The sequence below is a fragment of the Jatropha curcas genome, chromosome 8, assembly GCF_041381405.1.
Source record: "Jatropha curcas cultivar XTBG-Jc1 chromosome 8, XTBG_Jcur_1.0, whole genome shotgun sequence".
NCBI classification, from domain to species: domain Eukaryota; kingdom Viridiplantae; phylum Streptophyta; class Magnoliopsida; order Malpighiales; family Euphorbiaceae; genus Jatropha; species Jatropha curcas.
The window spans coordinates 10,505,462-10,525,192 of record NC_143158.1 but is presented as its reverse complement, the minus strand read 5'-3'; the positions used below and the strand labels follow the sequence as shown (position 1 = coordinate 10,525,192).

General features: G+C 34.1%; 1 non-coding gene across 1 annotated transcript; it reads left to right on the top strand.

Annotated features, from left to right (window-relative positions):
- The first annotated feature begins 6,583 nt into the window (after positions 1–6,583).
- On the top strand, positions 6,584–6,691 carry LOC149494185 (small nucleolar RNA R71). The gene has a single exon (XR_016322337.1). It is a non-coding gene; the product is annotated as a small nucleolar RNA R71 (small nucleolar RNA).
- Positions 6,692–19,731: the final 13,040 nt, after the last annotated feature.

Genomic DNA, 19,731 nt, shown 5'->3' with positions numbered 1-19,731 from the left:
CATGGGCGTGTCAGCTAACATACTTTGGTCGTGGACTCATCTGGAAATTCCCGTAATTTTGTTACATAACTAACACGGTCGTGGCAAGTTGCACGACCAGGCCATGTAGTCTCCCGGACCTTTGAGAGTCTTAAACGAACGCCACGGGCATGGCATGGGACACGGCCTCCCCATGGAGTTCCTTGGAAGTCTCGTATGAAAATGTTGCCTAATCACCACAGTCGTGGCAAATTACACGGCTAGGCTGTGGAGTCTTCTAGACCTCAGTGGCCTCGTTTTTGAGCGAATTGATGAAACGGGCGTGGCATAGCACACGGCCAGCCCGCGGAGTCACCTAGACCTCACTTTAAGGTGTGCCTTGTGGACACAGTCGTGTACTCTCTCGAACCCTACTTTTGAGCACATGCAAGACATTAATACTAGATTGTGAGTTTGGTGAAATAAAAATATATCAAAACAAAGGCAAAAACTAGACAAAATTTGGACAACATAGAAACTAAACAAAAGAAGAAAGTAAATAAAACTAAACAAAAACTAAAAGTTAGATAAAACATGGGTTGTCTCCCATAAGCGCTTTTGTTTAACGTCGTTAAGCTCGACTCACTGGACCACTTTTTAGGCGAGACTCATAACGATTTTGATTGGTTCAAAACCTCCATCTTGGTAAGCTTTCAGTCTTTGAGCATTAACTTTGAAACTCCAGTCTCTACTTACCATTTCAACTGCTCCATATAGAAAAATTCTTTAATTATGAATGGTCCATACCACCTAAATCACAGTTTTTCGAAAAAAGATGGAGTATAGATTTATAGAGCAATACTTGTTAGCTGAACTTTAGATTCCTCAAGATAATGTGCTTATCATGCCATTGTTTAGTATGGTCTTTATAAATCTTAGCATTTTCATAAGCATGCAACCTTATTTCATCCATCATGTTCAATTGAAGCAACCTCTTCTCACCTACCTCTTTGGCATTAAAGTTGAGAAACTTAATTGCCAATATGCCTTGTGTTCTAACTCAACAGGTAGATGACATGCCTTACCATAGACCATTCGATATGGGAACATACCAATTGGTGTTTTGAAAATGTAGTTATATAGGTCCAAAGTGCATCATCCAGTTTCTTGGACTAGTCCCTCCTTGATTGACCAATTGCAGTCTCCTATATTTTCTTGATCTCCCTATTTATCACTTCTACTTGTCCACTTGTTTGTGGATGGTATGGGGTACCTACACAGTGAGTGACACCATATTTTGAAAGAAGAGAGTCTAGTTGCTTATTACAAAAATGCTTACCTCCGTTTGTGATTATTGCCCTAAGGGTACCATGATATGTGAAGATGTATTTCTTGATGAAGTTAATCACACTCTTGGCATCATTGTTGGGAAGAGCAACTACCTCTGCCCATTTAGATATGTAATCCACAGCCACTAAGATGTATTGGTTAGAATAAAAAGATGGCAATGGTCCAATGAAATCCAAGCCCCATACATAAAAAATCTCCACTTTAAGAATGTTGTTCAATGGCATCTCATGTTTCTTGGAGATATTCCCTAACCTTTAGCAGCGATCACAAAGACGAACAAAGTTAAAAGCATCTTTAAATAATTTAGGCCAATACAAACCGCTTTCTAGTATACGTGTCACCACCTTTCTTGCTCTTGAATGTCCTCCCTATTCCATTAAATGACAAAAATGAAGAACACTCTCCATCTCTTCTTTCGGCACACATCGTCTAAAGAGTTGGTCACTATAATACTTGAACAAGAAAGGCTCCTCCCTATAGTAATATTTAAGGTCATGAAAGAAATTTTTTTTCTTTTGTTGATAAGAAAGATTGGGAGGAGTAATCTTGCAAGCAAGATAGTTAACCATATCTGCGTACCATGGAGCTTGCGTACTTTCTAGCAAAAGAAGATGTTCATGAGGGAAGTCTTCATTAATTTGCATCTCTTCAAGCCTTTCTTCCCCCAACTCAAGCCTTGACAAGTGATCAGCTACAAGGTTCTCGATTCCTTTCTTATCACGAATCTCCAAATCAAATTCCTGCAAAAGAAGAACCCAACAAATTAGTCTACGCTTTACATCTTTTTTTTCTAACAAATACTTAATAGCTGAGTGATCAATGTAAACTATTCTTTTAGCTCCAATTAAATATGATCTAAATTTATCAAAAGTGAAAACAATAGCTCGGAGTTCTTTCTCGGTAGTAACATAATTTAGTTGCGCATCATTCAATGTATGACTATTATAATAAATGACATGCGACTTCTTTTCTTTTCTTTACCCAAGAACAGCTCCTATGGCATTATCACTAGCATCACACATGAGTTCAAAAGGTAGGCTCCAATCTGGTGTTGCAATGATAGGAGCTGATATCAATTCCTTCTTCAACCTATTAAAAGCAACTAAACACTCTTTGTTAAAATTAAAAGGAACATCTTTAACTAACAAACTACAAAGAGGTTTTATGATTTTTGAGAAGTCTTTGATAAATCTCTTATAAAAGCCTACATGGCCAAGAAAACTTCTTACCCCCTTCAGTGAATTTGGAGGAGGTAACTTTTCAATAACCTCAATCTTGGCTTTGTCTACCTCAACCCCTTCTTGGAAATTTTATGACCTAAAACAATACCTTCACTAACCATAAAGTGACATTTTTCCCAATTTAGAATAAGGTTAGTATCCCCACATTGTTGCATCACTAGAGAGAGATTATAAAGATAAGAATCAAAAGAGGAACCAAAAATAAAGAAATCATCTATAAATACTTCAATGAATTTTTCAACCATATCAGAAAATATGGACATCATACACCTTTGAAAAGTCACATGCGCATTACACAACCCAAAAGGCATTCCATGAGTAAAAATACCATATGGGCAAGTGAAAGTTGTCTTCTCTTGATCCTTGAGAGCTATAGGTATTTGGAAATACACTGAATAACCATCCAGAAAACAGTAATTAAGGACAACCTACAAGTCTTTTAAGCATTTAATCAATAAAAGGTCAAGGGATGTGATCTTTGCGTGTTGCTTTGTTCAACTTCATCAATACACACACGCCAACCTGTGACAGTTCTAGTGGGAATCAACTCATTATTCTTATTAGCAATAATTGCCATACCTACCTTCTTTGGAACAACTTGAACGGGGCTTACCCAACTACTACCCGGAATTGGATAGATAATTCCGGCATCCAAGAGTTTAATGATTTCAACTTTCACTACTTCCTTCATGTTTGGATTTAATCTCCTTTGATGCTCGATTGTATGCTTATGGTCTTCTTCCATCAAAATTTTATGCATGCACACACTTGGATTGATCCCCTTCAAGTCTGAAATTGTCCACCCTAAAGCTTTCCTATGCTTTCCTAAAACCTACAACAACATATTCTCTTGATCAAGTGACAACTGAGAAGAAATAATAATAGGAGAAGTGTTATGCTCACTCAAAAAGGCATATTTTAAACGGGAAGGAAGTTGTTTCAGTTCTTGTTTAGGTAGTTCACCCTTTTCCTCACCTTTGATGCTTTGGATGTTAATGGTTATGTCACCTTTATCAATATTCAACTTTTCTTCAAGATGGAAGGTGTCTTTTACACAATCATCAATAACATCAACTCTAAAGCAATCATTCGAATCCGTGGGATACTTACAAGATTCAAGAACATGAAAAACAACCTCCCCTTGACCTACCCTTAAAGTTAGCTTACCTTCATAGACATCAATCAAGGCTCTTGTGGTTACAAGGAAAGGTCGACTAAGGATAAGTGATCCTCCTCTATCTTCGTCTATGTCAAGAATAACAAAATCAACAAAAAAAAATTACCTAACTTGAAAAGCACATCCTCTATAATACCCCTTGGATATTTGATTGATCGATCTTCTAATTGTAGAGACATCCTCATAGGTTTCAGCTCACCCATTCCTAGCATCTTGAAAACTTCATAAGACATAAGATTAATAATTGGACCTAAATCAACCAAGGGTTTTCAAAATCAAGATTTAAGGGATAGAAAAACTTCCTGGATCTTTTAACTTTGGAGTCAATTTATTTTGAATAATTGCATTACACCCCTTCGTTAACATTTCCGTACCTTGATCATCAATTTTCCTCTTCTTGGAAAGGATCTCTTTTAAGAAATTTCCATAGTTGGGCATTTGAGCAACAACTTTAGCAAAAAGGATGTTGATTTGAAGCTTTTTAAAGAAATCAAGAAATTTGAGGAAGCTTTTATCATCTTTTGATTGCTTGAGCCTTTATGGAAAAGGGATGGGGGGAACATAAGGCTTTACTTCCTCTTTCTCCTTAAGATTAATAATGGGAATCTTCTTGCTTTCCTCCTCTTCCTTATCTACCTCCTTCCTGGGTGGATGTTCTAATTGATTACCATTCCTCAGGGTGATTGATAGCCTCGCAAAGCGGGCAATTTTGTTATGTCATTTTTACATAATTTGCATGATTACATGTTGTTTTTATACATTTTACGTTTGCTCGTGTTGTCTTTTTGTTTTAAAGTGATTGTAGGAATGCAATTTGAGCAAAGGAATGAAAAGGCTTGTTTTTATAGAAAAAGAGGACCAAAAGTTGACTAAATATGAAAGAACCTGCCTAGCAGACTTCACGATGCGAATGAGGTCGCGTTGGAAAAGAAGAACTGACAAAGTCGCGAGCGCAACCTGAAATCGCGAGCGCAACCTATGTACCAGAAGACTCAGAAGGCATTAAAACACAAGTCGCGAGTGCGACATTAAAAAAGCGAGCTCGAAAAGCACTCCAGAGAGGCAGAGAGTTTATAAGCACAAGTTGCGAGCGCAACCCTAAAACTCGCGAGCGTAAGTCGTGTTTCTAGGAGACGTTAATTGCTGCCCTTTCACCAGAAAATCATGTTTTCCCATGCATAGGTCGGGACTCTTCCCAAGAGAAGTCACCTGAAGCACCTCTTGGCCAACCAATCACCATCATAACCAACATCCTCTTCCTCTTCTATAAATTGTAATCCAAATTAAGAGAGAAATAGAAAAAAAAAAAAAGAAAAGAACACAAAGATGTAGAAGTAGAATACAGTAGAAAATAATAAAGTAGTGATTAGAAATAAGATGACTAGAGTCAATTATTATTGTTTGTGCAAAAAACATCCAAGAGTTCCTCGAGGTGTGACGCCCTCCGAAGGCTTGAGTTTGATTACTTCTATCTTTCTCTCATTTTATTAAAGACTTTTTGCATGTTGCTCTTCATTACTTTTCTATGCAAAGCAACAATACTATTTGGTTTTATTCAATAAAAGTTCTTTAAGTTATCTTTTGATCTTTGTTTTATCAAGTTTACTTAATTATATTCTCAGAAAGAAATAATTAAGTAAAGATCAAAGAGATAGAATTCATTTAGTTGGATTTGCATGTGAATCTTTAACTTGCTTTATCAAAGTTAAGTCTAACTTATTGAAATAATCAAAGAATAAGAACTAGAATTAATATTTGACAAAGTAAGGCATTTGTTGTATGTAGAGATACATATAATAAATAGAGTAATTATGTACCGAGAGGTTGAATTATACTTTACCATATGTGATTAGAGAATCGTTTATTGCATGTTACACGCTTTGCTATAGAAAAAGAAAATCTAATGCATGATCAATTCTTCTAAGTATTCTACTATATCTTTATCTATAAAATTAAGTAGTATATTTAATTATGGTTTAATTAGGATTATAGTTATCATTTCATATTTTATCGTTGCAAACATAAGTGTTAAGAATAGGTAGTAAAGTGGACATAACCCGTTCCTCGTGGGATCGATCTTTTTATTACTACGTTGCGATCCGTATAATTGCGAGTAACTCAAAGAGATGCAACAGTGATAGCCTGTACCTATTCTTTGGGATTTTTCTCAGTGTTACTAGGTAATGCACCTTGAGGTATATAAGCCATCATGTTAGCAAATTATCCCATTTGAATCTCCAAATTCCTTATCGCAACTTATTGGACTCTATGATTCTCTTGTTGGATCCTATGATTCTCCTAAGTTTCATTCAAGAAATCCATGTAAGATTTAGAAAGAGCAGTGAGGAAATCATCATGAGGAGGAAAACCCGGTGGTGCATTCAAGGCACTGTTTGGATTCCCATAAGAAAGATTAGGATGATTCCTCAACCTGTTACCATAAGAGTTAGAATATGGGTAATTCTTCCTTCATTGATTCATCATATAGTTGACTTGCTCCAAAGTTTGAGGATTGAGATTATCCAACATGCATTCTCCAACTCCATATTGTCCATTACACCTGTCATATGCTTGCACAATAGAATTAACAGAGTTAGGGGTCAACAAATCTAATTTATTTACCTTATTATCCATTTTGTCATTGAGTGCGGTGATGGCATCAATCTCATAAATTCATGCAGGCTTCTTCCTTTTAGAGGTATTTTGGTACTGGTTATTGCTCACCATCTCTTCCATGAAATCATATACCTCATCAATCCCCTTCATTCCAAAAGAACCTCTAATTACAGCATCCAAAGTGATCTTTATGTTATGAGACAATGCATTATAGAAGGTTTGTGCCTATAACCACTTGGGTAAGTTATGATGTGGAAATTTCCTCAATAGGTCTTTAAATCTCTCTCAAGCTTCATACAAACTCTCTTGATCATGTTGGCCAAAAAGTTATTATCTCATTGCAAAGCTTTGTAGTTAATAAAGATGGAAAGAATTTCGCCAAAAATTTTCGGGCTAGTTCTTCCCAGATAGTGAAACTTCCAGCAGGGCACGATCACAACCAGGAATGTGCTTTATCCCTTAGAGTGAAAGGAAATAGTCTTAATCTTATGCCATCTTCAAAAACTCCATTTTGCTTGAATGTATGAAAAATTTCCAAGAAATTTTTCATGTGGGCATTGGGATCTTCACTAGGCAAACCTCCATACTGAATTAAGGTGGATAACATTTGGATAATCGCACGCTTGATCTCAAAATTGTTAGCTTCCACCCTAGGCCTAGTGATACTTGAAGTGGCCTCATTCAGAGAAGGAGTTTGTGTAATCTCATAGGGTGCAAACAGGATGTCGAGGCCTTTGATTAATTTAATTATTTAGGTTGAGCTGATGTTGCAAAACCTGTTGTTCTTCTTGCAATAGTAAATCCTCTAATTCTACTTTGTCAGTCATGTCTGCTTGTCCTCTTTGTTCACATTCTTGACCTCTTCTCGCAGCATTGTTTCTACGATAAGTCCTTTCAATTTTTGGATCAAAAATTAAAAGTCCAACGCTACAAGATCTTCTTTGCATAAAACACCTAAAACTTATAAAAGAAAAATTAAAATAACAGAAAAAAAATTAATGTTTAAATTAATAATAGGGTAATTAGTATTGATATTGGTAACACCAATACCCGGTAATGGCGCCAAAAACTTGACAGGGCAAATTCGCAAGTGCACAAAATCGCAAAGAAGTAATAATGAGTGAGTAGAATATCATTTCCATAAGGATTGTATACCAAATATCAAAATTTTATTAAACTACAACTATTTAAATGACAATAAGGAGAATTATTTTAAGAAATTAAATTAAAATAAATAAAAGAGAATAAAAAGAAATCAAGCAAGACAATTTGATGAAAAGAAATCAAAGATTGAAAACTAATAGTGATTTTGACTTTACTTAATTATGTCCAATTTATCTTATTAGTTTGATAATCAATTTTAATTGTTTAAGAAGGAGAAATAACCCTAAAATCGCTAACAAGCTCTCCCGATGTATTGTTAGCTATTTTAAACCAGTCTAATTACCTATCTTCCGATAGTGCAATCAAATATGAATTAAATCATTAAGTTTTACGGTTTATTTCTGAATTCATAACCTAAGGTCATTAACTTATGAAAACCCCCATGAGTCAAATCATATAGCTTCCGCATCAAGTTATTATTCTCATGTAATTTATTACTTTTTTCATATCAAAAACCATTTTCTCGATTGTGATGAATGAAATAGATCAATCTAGGGGAGGAACTCTACTTGGAAGCATTAAGTTCAATAATAAATTATACCTTAAACAAGGAAAAGCAAATCTAATGTTATAAATTGGAATAGAAATTAAGCTACATCAAATCCCTAGTATACGAGTTTAGTTTGACATAACAATTAAATAAAACTCAATTAAACTAGAAAATAATTTCCATAGTCAATATGAATAATGAAAATTAGAAAAAAGATTAAGAGTTTAAAGATAAAAACTAGTCAATGAATAGCGTGGACGACTCCCTTGATTTTTTAAACAAATTTGAATGCTCGAATTCTTAAAAGAAAGAAAACTAAGAAAAGAATAGAATAAAGATATAAGATCTGCGATTTGATAGACAGAGAGATATCTCTAATTGTTTTAGTGATCTCTCTTTATATAGACTTCATAGAGTGTCTTCGAATCTGAGTAGGAAACTAGCTGGCCTAATTAGGAAGAAATATTATTTGAGTAAAAAATTGATTTTGTGTTGTAATTCTTCTCAATTAGGAGTCTTATTTGACCAAATATTGCTGGAACTCAAACAAGGTAGGTCTTCTATTAATTCCATACAGATCCATGCACAAGACACACTCAAACAAGCTAGGTCTTCTATTATGTCCATGCAGTATCACGTGGCATCTGCCTGTACTTTATTGACTTGGCCATGTTGAGCTTTTAACTCGATTTTCATCTCTAACCTTCTTTGATACAGATTTTGGCTATTTTCCTACTAAAAACCCTTCAAATCAAGCTTATCAAGAATCAAGGAAATTTAATTAGAAACATAAATAAATCTAAACAAAGATAAATTAAAGTAACTAAAAATGCTAAAAATCCTAATAAAAATTAAACTAAAAATACTATAAAAATAAGACCTATCAAAAGGCTCTGCAGAGCTTAGTATTATCTCTTCTTAGAAAGTCATTCGCAGCATTGACTGAAATATTCTGTAATTCCTTAAATTTCTTCTCAAACTCAGTGCCTAGCACAATTTCAATACTATCCATATGGATCTAGAACTCTAATTGCAGTATATAATCCCTATATTTTAGGGGGGGGGAAAGAACTTTAATCATTAAATTTTTACTATAATGTGAACCTCTTAAAAATATATTAGCATTTAATAAGCAATAAAGATTAATACCTTTTGTTGGCCACTAATAATAGTCAGATGAAAAACTATAGTAATTTATAGATCAACAAATAGAAATTCAAGAAACCAGAACCAGGTGTTGAAATTTTTTTCTCTCTACTACAGCCTATGCAACGGGATACATTTGTTTATTCTTATATTTTTGCTATTGCACTTAACAACACACCACCCAACATAGTTTTAAGAAAAAAACTGTCAATAGCAAGAGATGGTCTACAACCTTCAATATATCCCTTTCGCAATGCAGAAAACCCTATATATATTCTTTGGAAACATTAGGCCCCCTTACATCACTCTCATCACACTTAATTACAAATGTACCTTCCTTATCTAACTTTCATAACTCAGATATATAAGACCTAAGCTTCGCATAATGCGACTCAAGTGAGCCATTTAATTTTGCAAGGGCTTTCTGTTTCGCTCTATAATAAACACTCTTCTTAATTGTCGTAATATACTTTTCATTGAAATCCTTTATCATTTTGTCAACACTATAAGTGGAGTCTCTCTTAACCTGGCTTAAGAACTCAATTGCCAAAAGGGTGGAATTTGGTTCTCTATTTGTCAAGTACTTAAAGCATATATGCTCTTCCTGATATGATCTTATAACCTAAGATCGATCCCTAGATCTTGAACTACCATATAATCTCAATTTGCAATTTTCTATGCATCTACAATCGACCTTTCTTTTCTTCACTCTTTGAGGATGCTAGGTTTTTTGCAAAGGAAAATATAGAATGGGCTTGGTTCATTTTAGTTTATTAGATCGATTTTCTTTTATTAGACCCATTTATTAATCCTCAAAAGGGTCATCCTTTTGAAAGGGATTTAAAAATGGTTCTTACTTTAGTAAGAATTTCTAACTTTGGAGTTGCCACCCTCTTTAAGGAAAATATCATGAACTAATCGATTCTTTGGAATCTACCAATTCAATTTTAAACTAGAGACTAGGTAAGAGAGTTAGGTACGGTTACGGGAAGGTGTTAAGCACCCAAACCGCTCGGTTAGAATGGCCTCCTTCGTTATCCATTCATTCACAATAATTGGTAATAAAATTAACTCTATATTGAGGTGTAAAACTTTTAAGCAATTTTGGAGAATATGGCAATCAAGCATTATAATTGCATGCATAGAACATAAAGTAAATCATCCGAAGAAAGGGGGAAAGGAGAAAAGAGTTACATCACATCTCCTAAACGTGCATTCTACCCATCAACCCATTAAACTTTCCTAACCCTTTAATTATTACAAGCAAGTAATAAATCGGACCCATTAAGGTCCTTTACATGAAGCTTAATAATAAAAGCAATAAATAACATGAATGAATCATAGAAATCATAGAACTATATTAACATCCACAGAATCAAATAAACATAAATTCATTCAAAATGCTAAAATGATGAATGTTAATCTTCATCAACTATTTTAAGTGAGTTAGATTAGCAATAATCAAAGAATAATAAAGTAAAGTGCATAAAGATAAAGAACATGAATTAAAAGGTGCATAAAAATAAAGAACAGTAAATTAAAAGCAAGAATTTAAAGACTTGAACAAGATTTGGGTTCAGAGCCTTGATGTTCATCATGGTGGATGAACAAATACACTTGTCACTACCCATTTCTTATTGATTTCGTGTTTATTCAGCCCATGGCGAGTGTTATCACGATCTAGAACTAGAAAATCTTATGCTTTACTCAATGGAACTCTGATTCGAAGCCATTTTATTGATTTCTGCATTCTAGACCCCTGAAATGAAGGTTTGTGCACCACTAAGTAAGTGGCGTGCGCCTTTACACGCGATGCGCAAACCTTGCCCTAATAAAAAAGGTGTAGTGTTGGCTCAAGGGTCAATTTCTAAATCTTGGATTTTGATGATTAATACAAAACAAATAAATTTAAAATTATGTTATGTGTGCTAATTTTATTTTATGCAGAATTTCCATTGAAAAAAATCGTACAAGGCAAATCCTACATCGAGTGTGAAGATTTCGAAGAACCTAGTAGCTAGGTATTTAGGAAACTTTGTAGGATAGAGAGAAAATCCATATATGAGCACAAAAATCTTTTTCTCTCTCAAAAATATTTTTCGAAAAATTAGTTTTCTTCAAATATTTTATTTTCTTCAAATATTCCTTTAAATCGAAAAGATTTATTTTCCTAAAACTAAAGAGATTTCTTCTCTTAATGTTTTTGGTAATACAAATCACTCTCTTTTCGGAAATATTTTTTGAAAGATCTAATACACTTAAAGTTATTTTCTAACCTTAAAAACGAAAAAGAATCTCTTTCGGTTTTAGTAAGAGTATCCTTCCGCAAAAATATTTTCCAAATAAACGCTGTCGAAAATCTTTTCTAAAGGAAAGTGAAAATCGGGTTTTATTTTCTTACCAAAAAGGGATAAAATAATTTTTGGTAACAAAGATTTTCATATCTTCTAAATAAGGAAAGAAGATATTCTGGTTTCAATCTCTTTCCAAAAGGCGACATCTTCTTTGCTTCCTATATAAAGGAACGTTCATGCCTTAAACATTTAGTGAAGTAAGAGTTTTTGTTTTAAGAGCACTCTCTCATTGAACGAATCCTTATCTCTCAAAACTTACTCTCTACCCCCATTTTCTTTTCATCTCTACTCTTAACGTTTTCAATATTTAAAGTGAAAAGAATTTTTACAATGGCTTTTGAAAAACAATTATGTGTTCTAATCGATCTTCTAATCTGATAAAATTGTTTTTCCTGTGCTTATATAGGCCTTTCTTTCTGTCTATTTAGAATCTGTATTCTATAGTAAACAGGCTCTTTATTTGTTAAACTTTTGTGTATAATAGCTTAGGTTAGAAGCTATTGAGATAGAGGTTATCAAGCGACCTTCTCCATGTGTGGGATAGTAATGTCTTGAATCGAGTTTTCTGTACTCTACCAAAAACAGAAAGGGTTGAGGTTAACTAGAACCTTTGGAAAATCTAGTGGGACAAAAAGGGTAGATCTAGGTTTTTGATCTATTGCCTTGTACTGTTGGTTTGTCTCTTACCCTTTAAAAGAGATAACTTAGTTGAGGATCTCAATATGCGTCTTGGGGAGTGGATGTAGGCGAGTTAGTGCCGAACCACTATAACTCTCGGTGTTGATCTCTTTATTTCTGAAGTTTGGTTGATACTGTCTCTTTTACACTCTTGTTTAATTTTTAGAAACGCTGAAATTGTTAATAATTCAGATGTTCTAAAAACGGCAATAAGTCTTATCCATTCTGAACATTAGAACTCTGGTATTCTAATGAAGTGAATATACAATGTTCTAACTATTGTTCTATTCCCAGTATTATTCACTGATTGGGTTTCTATTTAATGTTCTAAACTTTATGAGGATGTTCTAATCTTGATAGCTCTCCAACATAAAGTTGTTCTAATATTTTATTAAGGCTCTGTGAAGAAGTTCTGATTTTAATAACTGTCTTTCGCATAGCTTTATATGTTTTCTCAAACTTTATGAGGAAGTTTCAATTTCTATAACTTTCATCCATAAAGTAGCTCTGATAGTGTATACGTCAGTGTAAAGCTGTTCTAATCAATAGCTGCACTTTGCACAGACTTTCTATCTTTTGCAATTAGAACATTGTGAGTGTAACACCCACCGGCCAATTCCGGAAAACCAGACGGCGGATGCCACAATCGGTGCCGGAGCACCGTCTTATGTCACTTATTAAAGCTAGATCACAAATTAGAAGTGGTTAAATTTTCATAAGGAGGCAAGTAATTAACATTTTGTTTTGTTTTTTTTTTTTTTTTTTTTGGTTAACGAAAATAATATTTAAGGAAATTCCTATGAAAATTTCGCAAGAGTTTCCCCTAAAAATTAACTTGCCACACAAAGAAAATATACACACTTCCAATTTTCTCCAAACCCCAAAACTCCAATTCAACATAACATACCACAAGCACTTCTAAATATCCATCAACATACGCATCATAGTCTAAACACATTCTTTTCAAGGAATATATAATCATCATACACCAAAAATATAATAAGATGTTATTTCCTTCAATAATCATAACTCTTAATACATTATAAACTTATTATGTACAACCTCCATAATACAATCTTTATATACATGCCAAAAATCACCATTTACAAAATATCCTACCCAAAATGTGATCTCTACTCTGATGCTTGTCCTATGGTCTTGAAGAACACCCTCCGGTCCTAACCTGCGCGTGATAAAAATCAACGCACTGAGTGGAAGACTCAGTGGTGCTAAATAACCAACAATTAAATTAAATAGAAAAGCCAAGTCAAATATGAAATTACTCAACTATATAAATACCGAAATCGCATTTATTTAATTCAAATACTTTGAAAGCAATGAGAAGATTATAAATACAAATATGTCTTCATTCTTTTATAGCAACAATAAAATTTCATTTTTTTTCGTTAAGGCTCATACTCATGCAGAATGAACATAAGCAGATTTGATCGTGGCCTATGTTAGCGCCACCCCCATCACATACTCGTGGCCTATGAAAGCACCACCGTGGCCTATGAAAGCACCACCCCCATCACACAATCGTGGCCTATGAAAGCACCACCGTGGCCTATGAAAGCACCACCCCATCACACAAGTAAGCGCGTCCGCCAATTTATAAGGGCTGATAACCCTAGCATATGATCATAGCTTCACAATAAGAAAATCCATCTCATCATACCACGTCTCAATCATGCATAGTAGAGCCCAAATCAAAATCATTCTTTCACAAAAGCAATAATTCTTAGTCAAAACCTCTTCATTTAGTACTCATCAGTTCAAAATTTTTACTCAAAACACTATAGATGTATATATACTTAAGATAGTATAAAAGTACATAAATCAAGAACTTTTCAGCATTTTCATAAACTTGACCTTTGCAGGGTTTTTAACAGATAAGTTGACTTATGGGTCTCCAAATTGAATGAAATCAGGTTCATTAGAAAGATAAGACAAAATTCTACAAATGTTCAGAAGGGACCACAGCCCAGATCACAAAGTAAGATAGCAAACAAAAGCTCAGAACACAGACCAACAGATCAGACCTGATTCAGCAGAACCAAGTCCAATGTTTCTTGAATTCCTACTTCACCAAACACTCAAATGAAACCAATCTAGAACGAGAGAATTCTCAAGACACAGGGAAACAACTTTTATGAAGAACTCAGAACCTAATCTTGTCAGTATAGTGGTCAAAATGGGCACTCAATTTAGTAATGCATGTGGCCCGACACAACAGAGTCAGTTTGGGTGTTTCAGCCATAAGTTGAGCTATGTATATCCAATTTGGACAAAAGAGGATGGGTTGGAAAGATAAGAAGTAATGCTATAACTTTTATGAAGAACATAAAACGTTATTTTGCCATTTGAGTGGTCAAAATGGACAATAATTTCGGATATACAGGTAAGACATCATAACAGAACCAGTTTTGGTATTTCAATCATAAGTTGAGCTACAAGTATTGGAATTAGACATAAGAATATGTTTTGGAAAGCTGAGAAATAGAGCTACAAATTTCATGAGAAGTTAGAAACAAATGGGAAGTATAAAGGGGTCAAAAATGAGTTCCAATCCCACGGCAGAACACATCTTACATTAAAATTCAGCAATTTCAACAAAACATACAAAGTTCCCAAAATATATTCAAAACCCTAACCATGTAAAAACAACTTAAACAAGTGAAATTATGATTGCACTAACCTTATTAACAAGCTTGAATAAGCTTGGAAAGCCTTACTCCTTGGCTTTCTCTTTCCCCTTTGAAGATGGTTCTCCAACCTCTTCAAAGCATGAAAAATCAACATTACAAGCAAAACTTGACAAAAGAAATAGTTGGAGCATGATTTAATGCATCAATAACATGTCTAAACCATGAATTCTACTTAACAATTCACAAAACTCAAAAACCACAACTTACTTGCTTCAATGGTAACTTCACTTCTCTTTGCTTTTAATCACAAATCTCAACTTCTACTCCTTAATTCTTAAGCATTAAGTCCTATTCTATGGTTTAATTAGGTAGTTTGGTGGTAAATTTGGAGGTAAGAAAATGAAGAAAATGAAAGAAGAAGGAAGAAGATGGAAATGGCGCGGAGAAGAGAAGAGAAGAAAACAAAAAGTGTTGTGGTGTTACTTTAAGTGCCAAAGTCAAATTTGACTTCCAAATTTCATGTCAAATGTGTGGCTAAGATCAAGTCCTAAGTAATCTCATCCAATGGCTCTAAATATTCCTCAAATAAATCTCTTCTACTTCTTATTTAACTCCACCAATTAATTAAATGAACTCCACTAAAATAATTCCTCATTTATTTCTTAATATACCACACTAGAAATATTATGCATTTAATACATAAACTTTCCAAAAATATTCATTAAATATTTTCTACCCACCTAAATCATGCAAACATGCTCCAAAAATAGTAAATAAAATATTAACTAAGCATAGTAATTTTTCCAGACTAAAATAATACCAAGTCCCGGACCGATGGTACTATTCACAGACCGGTAAATCACTATTACCGACACTAAAAGAAAAATCAGTCTGTTACAGTGAGGATATTCTAATCCATATTCTATTCTCACAAAGTTCTGTGTGTTTTCCGCTGTGCTTAGAATTCTAATTTCTGTTTAGAATTTCTAAAATTTATTTCATTTTTTTTTAGAAAACCCAATTCACCTCCCCCCCCCCTCTTGGGTTGTGCCATATATATTCGGGACACACAATCTGGTATCAGAGCCTTGGCTCTTGACTTACCTAAGCTTAACCGCTTAAGAGATAAGATCCCATGGCAACCCCACTTCCTCTTTATTCTTTAGAAGGACAATCTGTTTCTAGACCTCTTTTGTTCAATGGCTCTAATTACTCTTACTGGAAAACTAGAATGGAGAATTTCATGAAATCAGCTGATATAAACTGCTGGAGAAATGTTATCACTGGTCCTCGTATTCCCATGAAAACTGTAGGAGATGAGCTAGTTAGAAAAACTGAAGAAGAATATATTGATGGTGACTGGAATGACATTGCTGTAAATGCAAAAGCCATTAATATTCTTCATTGTGCTTTAGATGCAACTGAATACAACAAAGTGTCTGGATGTAAATCTGCGACAGAGGTATGGGAAAAACTTAAAGTAACCTATGAGGGTACAGACAGGGTAAAAGAATCCAGAATAAATATCCTTTGGAGAAAATATGAAATGTTTAGTATGAAAGAAGGGGAAACTATTGCAGAACTAAATTCTAGATTTACCAATATAGTTAATCCTTTGAGAACTCTCGGAAAGGAAATTTCGGAAGATGAGCTTGTTAAGAAAATCCTTAGAATTCTACCTAGAAAATGGGATTCTATAGGAACTGTTATGAATTACAAAGAGACTCCCGTCACTTATGATTATCTTATAGGAGCTCTTGTTTCAAAAGAAATGAAATCTTCCTTGACAACGGAAGATAAGAAAAAGAAAGGACTGGCTTTGAGGGTAGATTCTAGTGAAGAAAGTTCTTCTGATCTTGATAGTGATGATTTAGCACTTGTTGCTAAAAGATTTAAAAAGTTCTATCGAAAGGGTGGAAGGCCACAGAAAAAGTTTAATAAAAAGAACTTTCCATCTAAAAATAGTAACTTGCCTAAGAAAGAACCTTCTGAAGTGGTTTGTTATGAATGCAACAAACCTGGGCATATCAAGCCTAATTGTCCTAAACTGAAAAAGAAGTCAACGAAAGAGAAGCCGAAGCAGGCTTTCGTAGCTGCTTAGAGTGATTCAAATGATTCTAATCCTGAAAGCCACGATGATCAAGAAGAAATTGCTAATATTTGTTTGATGGCTACTATCGACTCTGAATCTAAAGAAATCAGCACTCTGACTTCAACACAGAAAGCTGGAATCAACGAAACAAATGCAACGATCCATGAGAATGATGAAAGCACTGTAAGTATTTCTGAACCCGAATCAGAAAGTGATCTTCTAAATACTTACAATAATATTTGCAATGAGTTTGAAAAACTTGTTAGAAAGCATAAAGTTCTAAAGAAAGATTTCAGAAAATTAAAATCTGAAAGTAATCATTTAAAAGATGCTTTTTATCAAGAAGTTACTTGCAAAGATCTTATTATAGAAATCAAAGATCTTAAAAGTTGTAATAATCGATTTTCTGAAAATCTGACACATCTTGAAGAGAAATGCAAAAATCTGAATTCTGAAAATGAATCTTTGAAAACTGAGATTAGAATTCTAAAGTCAATTTCAGAATCATTTTCTAAAGAAAAAACAAGTTCTAATAGCATTTCTAAACTGAATCGAGTTTCTAATCAGAAAAATGCTGTTTCTAATGTTGTGACTTTAGAACATCAAAGTTTCAACAAAAAGAAGAATCACAGTGCACCTGTTACCACTAACCCTCCAGGACCCAATATGAGTTGGGTACCTAAATCTGCTTGATCTTTTCAAGTGTGCCTAAGGAGCGAGCTGAAAACAGAGATGTGGTACATGGACAGCGCTTACTCTAGGCATATGACTGGTGACAAAAAGAAGTTCACCAGATTAGAAAAGAAAAAGGGAGGTACGGTAAGCTTTGGAGACAAAGCAAAAGGTAAGATCGTTGGTATTGGTGTGGTAGGTTCTAATCCTTCAATAGAAGATGTATGCTTAGTGGAAGGATTACATTATAACTTGTTAAGTGTGAGTCAGATTTGTGATAAAAATAGAAGAGTGATCTTTGAACCTTCTCATTGTGAAGTTCAGAACATGCATGATAATAAAACCTTATTCGCTGGAAAAAGGTTTGGAAATATATACCTAGTAGATCTCTCTGATATGCATAACCAGGATATATGTTTAGTTTCTATTGATAATTCTAGTTGGTTATGGCATAGAAGACTTGACATGCAAGCATGCACCTTATTTCTAAACTGTCTAAGAACGATTTGGTTCGTGGTTTGCCAAAGTTGAAATTTGAAAAAGATCACATTTGTGAGGCTTGTCAAATGGGCAAACAAACCAGAACTTCTTTTAAATCTAAGGGCATGGTTTCTACTTCTAGACCTTTAGAATTGCTACACCTTGATTTATTTGGTCCAATTACTCCTTCTAGTCTTGGAGGAAAATTCTATGCATTTGTTATTGTGGATGATTACTCTAGATTCACCTGGACACTCTTCCTTAGAAATAAGGATGAGTCATATGACATGTTTGTTCATCTGTGCAAGAAAATACAAAACAAGAAAGGATACAACATCACGGCAATTAGAAGTGACCATGGAGGAGAATTTGAAAATCAGAAGTTCAATGCTTTTTGCAACGAGACAAGAATCTTCCATAACTTCTCAGCACCTAGAACACCTCAACAAAATGGAGTGGTGGAACGCAAGAATAGAACACTTCAAGAGATGGCTAGAACCATGCTAAGTGATTCTAAACTACCAAAGTATTTCTGGGCAGAAGCAGTTAACACTGCCTGTTATATTCTAAACAGGGCTTTGGTAAGATCTGAACTTAAAAAGACTCCATTTGAGCTATACAAAGGTAGAAAACCAAATATTGGTTATTTTCATATCTTCGGGTGCAAATGCTTTATTTTAGATAACAAGAAAAATCATCTTGCTAAATTTGATGCTAAATCTTATGAAGGGATTTTTCTGGGATATTCTAATAATAGTAAAGCATATAGAATATTTAATAAAAAGACTCTGGTTGTAGAAGAATCTATTCATGTTATGTTTGATGAAACTGACTCTACTTCTAGAACATTAGAAAGTGATGATGTTGTAGATTCTAATCTTGAGAAGCAGAATGAGCAATCGGAACAACTAGAACAGCTAGAAAGCGATCAGAACATCAATAATCAGGCTGAACCAGAATTAGAACATGAAGATCAGAACATAGTTGAAAGCCAAATGCCAGAAACAGAAAATGAAGATTCTCAATTACCAAAAGAATGGCGATTTCATAAGTATCATCCCCAAGAAGACATTATGGATAATCCCTCAGAAAGGATGATGACTAGAGCTCAACTTAGAAGATATTTTGGTAATGTTGCTTTCGTTTCTCAATTAGAACCTAAAAATTTAGAAGATGCTCAAAATGATGAAAGTTGGATTCTTGCTATGCAAGAAGAGCTAAATCAATTTGAGATAAACCAAGTTTGGAAACTTGTTTCTAGACCTAAAAACCATTCTGTTATTGGAACAAAATGGGTGTTTAGAAATAATCTTGATGAACAAGGTAATGTTGTGAGAAATAAAGCAAGATTAGTGGCTCAAGGGTACAACCAAGAAGAAGGCATCGATTTTGATGAAACCTTTGCTCCGGTTGCTAGACTTGAGGCCATTAGAATGCTTTGTGAATTTGCATGCTTTAAAAACTTCATGTTGTATCAAATGGATGTGAAAGTGCTTTTCTAAACGGTTTTCTAAATGAAGAGGTGTATATAGAACAACCTCCGGGCTTTGAGATTTTTGATAAACCTAATCATGTTTACAAACTTACTAAAGCTCTTTATGGTTTAAAGCAAGCTCCTAGAGCTTGGTATGAAAGATTAAGTTTCTATTAGAAAATGGTTTTTCA